We start from the raw sequence: 6,000 nt of genomic DNA on the forward strand, positions 1-6,000 counted from the left end.
TTTCGACGAAATCCCTTCTCCCCGAAGCTCTCAATCATCCTCCTTGCGGCAAAATGGCCGTCAACTTCATCGTTCCTGAGGTCAGTCCTTCACGCCATCTGCTGTACTTTTCCTCGCACCTCTGTTGATCTGCAATCCATCTTACTGAACACTTTCTCCCCCCTTTTTTTTGTTTTTCTTTTCCATCTTCAAAACCACTAGGAATTGGCTAACAAAATTGTCATCCCCACCGATCAACCACACCTCCAATGCCTTAGCCCGCTAGGGGACCCAGATCCAACCAACCTCATAAATGCAGAAACCAACAGGATCCCTTTTAGAGCAGAGAATTTTTCTTTGGATCTGTGGAAGGATACTTTTCGTTCCTGGCCCAGCCCTACCGTGGGGTGGAAGGATTGGTTCCTGAGGGTCAGCAACTCCAATGAAGTCCAGTGGAGCGAGAGAAAGCTAGACCAATGCATTAGGTTGTCCATTGCCGATATGCATAAGAATGAATCACTGTTGATAACTGCATCTTATTTCTAGTCAGACACTCTCAATGCCTTTGTCTTTGGCCATGTTCCTGCTTCCCCTACACTTGCCGATGTAGCTATGCTCACTGGCCTGGATGTATCTTCTGCCGATAGCACCCACTTCTTCGACACCAAACCCAGTGCTAAGGTAGAAACCAGCACCATCGGCGGTTGGTCAGAGTATATCCAAAAATACCGCAAAACAGGCCCTGTTGACATAAAAGAGCAGACCTACTTCCTAAACATGTGGCTAGATAAATTCGTGTTCTGTGGCCGATCGGCAGGACCAACTTCTGTCTATCTAGCAGCAGCAGCAGAAAATCTGGCCAATGGTGGCCGATTTCCCCTTGGCCGATACCTGCTTGGAGCAGCTTATCACCTCCTCCACCAAGTAACTAGGAAGCTCTTGCTTAGCCAGTCCATCGGCAATCTAGGAGGTCCTTGGTGGTTCATCAACATGTGGCTCAATCTCCACATGCATAAGCGTCTGGAGTTCAATCTTTTCACTCAGCGCTTTCCAAGGGACATAGCCGAGAACCATGTGTTGGGTGAAGAAGAATCGGCAACACGCCCTCCCTTGAACTTCGGTGAAGCTGTTATAGTTCTGCCTGGTACAGGGGGTAATCCAGACCAGTTTAGCCGATTCTTTCAAACCTTGTACGAAGGTTTGGCCAGAGATGAGCGAGCATGGTTGGCCTATGATGACCCAGATACTATGTTTCCTCTGGTTTTCATCCCATTCGATGAGGCTCTTGAAAGGGATAATGAAGTAATGATGGCACTGGTGACTCCTCGAGCTATACCAGTGAACTTCTTTGACAGTGGAAAAACCTCTCCCCAGACTTATGAATTCTACAATCCATTGGCATTAGCTCGTCAGTTAGCTTTCGGCCAGCTGCCGATTGCACTCTGTTATGCCGATGTGATAAAGTCCAGGGAAACCATCACCAGCCTCCTTGAATGGATTCGAGTAGCCCAGCTGCCATCAAGTGCCGATACAGATGTAAACCTGTCAGAATGGGTACCAGCCGCCTTCATCACTCAGGCGTACAAGCAATGGTGGGCAGAATGGAAGGAGCACCTATTCTGCAAATCGGCTCTTTCGTATCGCGGCATGATCGATCCTGAGTACGAAGTTCCCACTGACACCGTAAGTATCTTTAAACCGATGTTCCAATTTTTTCACTTTTATTTCCATCGGTAACTGACTCTTTGTTGTGACTTCTCAGGTTGATGATACTCCCCCGTCGGTCAGTAGAAGTGGCAAGCCGATTGACCTGTTTGCATCAGGTCCAATCTCTTCAATCGGTCACAATGCTCCCACCTTGGCCGCCATCGTACATCGAGGCATATGCCTCAAGAAGGTCACCACCAAGAGAACTCAGACGTCACCATCGGTAGCTGCTTCCGCTCTGGCACAGGCTTTCAAGGTAATGGCCAAACTTTTTCATTTATACCGATCTTCCTCTTGCATTTACTATATTGATATTCACAAGTTTTTTTTGTATCAGCAAACTAGTGCATCGGCAAGGACTAAAAGCAAAGGTGCCGATGCCCCCCAGTCCAGCCAGCAAAAGAAAAAGGGTGCCAAAGGTACCAGAGCACAAGCAAAGCGCCAGAGAGTAGCAACTCCCCCTCCTCCTCCGGCATCTCCAATTCCAGTGGAGTCTTCCCCTTCTCCTCCAGAAGTTCAGACGCAACAAGTACCATCTTCCCCACCAATGCAAGAAGCGCCACAGGTGGAAGAACCCCATCAAGAAGAACCTCAGTTAGAAGCACCCCAGCCAGAAGACACATCAGCCGATGTGCATGAGTCAACTGCCGATCCAGCAGGTTCCATCGTAGCATCAGTGGTTTCTTCCATCTAGACAAGAACTGCCCTTCCTCAAGGTAACCCATTTTATTACTGCCGATGAACCTATTCCTTTTCGGTCTTATAACCCCTTCTATTAATTTTCAGCCGACGTAGCTTCATCGGCAACTTTGGCTGATCAACCCGTGGCCCCATCGACATCTTCCAGTCAAAGGCGAGAGATTGCCTTGAAGCAGGTAAGCTATCCAATCTCCATCAATATTATTTGCTAATGCTCCGACCATAGAATGGCTCACTTTGTCCTCCTTTTCAGGAACAGGATTCCCCCGACAGCCTATTCTCCTTCGCCATTGATATTTCTGAAGACGAAGGTGAAGAAGCAAGTTCTTCTCGAGCAGTTGGGATCGCATCAGCAGAGATCAGGGCCAAGCTAGAAGAATTATCGGCTCTTCTTCATCAAGACATGGCTCAACTGGTCGATGACTTTGACCCGGCCAAGGTTCTGTTCAAAGCCCTCAGAGGCCAGATTCCTGCCGATACCGAAGAGATCCTCTTCCAGACCGCACATCTGGAGAGTCGTCAGCTGCAGTACCAGAGGGCCGCCCGGCGCCTTGCCGACAGAGCTGCTCAAACCCAGCTTTCTGAGGAGATGATGAAAGAGAAGCTCCTGACCGATGAGAAGCACAAGACCATCGGTACCTTGAAGTCTTCAGGAAGCACACTGAAACAGAAGATCTCCGACCTATCGGCAAAACGGGAAGCCCTGTTGGCAGAACTCAAGCAAGTAGAGGATGCTCTATCTCAAGCCCAACAGGAAGAGAGTCAACTGCTAGAGACCATCAAGCTTCTTGAACAAGAGCAAAACACCCATGGTCATAAAGCACTGCAGCTGAAGAAGAAATTGAAGCCGATAGAAGGTTCTGCTGATGAAGATGTCAAGGAGATAGAAGCAGCCGACCAGATCCGCCTACGCGCTATATCGGCCATCCAATTGCTGCTAAGTATGTGAGCTCTTCATCGGCAACACACCTGCCTCTTCCTGCTCTTCAGCTTTCTTGATGTTCAGTCTAGCCGATAGGACTGTTATCGGCATCTTTTGAAACATTAAGTCCTGCCCCAAACATTTTAATCCAGCCGATAGGAGTGTTATCGGCATTTAAACTTTTATGCATCGACCCATATGCTGGGGTAGTACTTCTTTAAATACTTGCCATTTAATGCTCTAGGAAATTGAACTCCTTCGAGAGTCTCTAAAATGTAGGCATTACCAGGAGCCGATCGATTTATCTGATAGGGACCTTCCCAATTAGGAGACGACTTGCCAAACTTTGAACTTTTAGTCCCGATCGGTAAGATTAACTTCCATACCAAGTCTCCATCGGCAAATTTCTTAGCCTTTACCTTCTTATCATACCATCTGGCAACTCTTTTCTTATTCTCTTCTATACTCATCAAAGCCCTCAACCGATGCCCTGCTAGATCATCCAACTCGTCTGTCATCAAAGTAGCATAGTCATCGGCAGCCAATTGATCTTGAAAAGATAGTCGCCTAGATCCAGCCTTAACTTCCCAAGGCAATACCGCATCATGTCCATACACCAACTGATAAGGTGAAACCTTGGTCGACCCATGACAAGCCATTCGATAGGACCATAAAGCTTCATTTAACAACGTGTGCCACCTTCTAGGATTTTCTTCAATCTTCCGTTTAATAAGCTTAATAATTCCTTTGTTGGACGCCTCGGCCTGCCCATTGGCTTGAGCATAGTAAGGAGAAGAATTCAATACTTTAATCCCCATACCGATTGCGAATTCATCGAACTCCCCTGATGTAAACGTAGTACCCTGATCGGTAGTAATTGTCTGAGGAATCCCAAATCGGTAAATAATGTGCTCCTTAACAAAATCAATCATATTGGCCGATGTGACTTTCTTCAAGGGAATAGCTTCAACCCATTTGGTGAAATAGTCGGTGGCAACTAGAATAAACTTATGCCCTTTGCTAGATGGTGGATAAATTTGGCCGATCAAATCAATAGCCCATTCCCAGAACGGTCAAGGTTTGATAATAGGATTCATAGCCGATGCGGGTGTTCTTTGAATATTGCCAAACTTTTAACATCCTTGACATCCTTTGAAATATTTAAAGCAATCTTCAAGTATGGTCGACCAGTAATATCCATTCCTTCTAATCATCCACTTCATCTTGAAAGCCGACTGATGTGCTCCACATACCCCCTCATGGATTTCTCCCATCAAACTTCTAGCTTCATCATCACCCAAGCATCGGAGGAGAATCCCATCAATAGTTTGGTAGTACAATTCATCTTCGAGGAGCACATACTTGGTGGCTTGAAAGCGAACTCGCCTCTCAACTTTCTTGGATGGATCTTTCAAATAATCAACGATTTCTTTTCTCCAATCATCGGCACCAATTGCCGATATTGCATTAATTATAGGCTGATATCCCGAAGCATGCTGAGCCAACCGATTCACCTCTTCATTATGCAATCGAGGAACATACTCTAATCGGAAATCCTTGAATTCCTTTAACAGTTGCATACTCCTCTCGTAATAAGTTATGAGAACTTCACTTCGGCATTCATAGCTCCCAGCCAATTGATTTATAACTAGCATAGAATCCCCGAAGACCTCAACAGCATCAGCATGAACCTCTCTCAACAACTCTAATCCCTTTATTAAAGCTTGATACTCAGCCTGATTATTTGTTGATGTGGCAACAATCGGCAAGGAAAACTCATACTTCCTTCCCCGAGGGGAAACTAGTACTATGCCGATTCCTGTCCCCCGGTCACATGTAGACCCATCAAAGAAAAGCGTCCAAGGCACAATTTCCAAAGCCTCCACTGTACCGCAATGCTGGGTTACAAAATCAGCTATAATATGTCCCTTAACCGCCTTAGCCGATTCATAACGCAGATCAAACTCCGATAGCGCCAAAATCCACTTACCGATCCTGCCACTCATAATCGGCATGGACAACATATACCGGACTACATCATCCTTGCAAATAACAGTGCACTCGGCCGACAACAAGTAGTGCCTTAACTTGATACAAGAGAAATATAAGCACAAGCACAATTTCTCGATGGCCGAATACCTGCTCTCAGCATCAATCAGTCTTCTGCTTAAATAGTAAATTACACGCTCCTTCCCTTCAAACTCCTGAATTAAAGCCGAACCGATGACCGTCCCATCGGTAGACAAATACAACCTGAAGGGCTTTCCTTGCTGAGGTGGAATTAGAACTGGAGGATTTACTAAATAATTCTTGATTTCATCCAGAGCCAACTGCTGTTCTTTTCTCCAAACAAACTCTTGATCGACCTTTAACTTAAGAAGAGGACTGAAAGCATGAATTTTACCAGACAAATTAGATATAAATCTTCTGATAAAATTTACCTTGCCAATCAAGGACTGGAGCTCGGTCTTGTTGGTAGGGGCCACTATCTTATTGATGGCATCAATAGATCTTCGACTTATCTCAATCCCCCTTTGATGCACCATGAAACCAAGAAATTGTCCTACGATACACCAAATGCACACTTATTGGGATTCATTTTCAAACCATGCTTCCTTGTGCATTCCAACACCTTTCGCAGATCAGCAAGATGTTTTGCGAAGTCTCCAGACTTAACCACCACATCATCAATA

This window comes from Sorghum bicolor, chromosome 6 (genome assembly GCF_000003195.3).
Source record: "Sorghum bicolor cultivar BTx623 chromosome 6, Sorghum_bicolor_NCBIv3, whole genome shotgun sequence".
In the NCBI taxonomy this organism is placed as follows: domain Eukaryota; kingdom Viridiplantae; phylum Streptophyta; class Magnoliopsida; order Poales; family Poaceae; genus Sorghum; species Sorghum bicolor.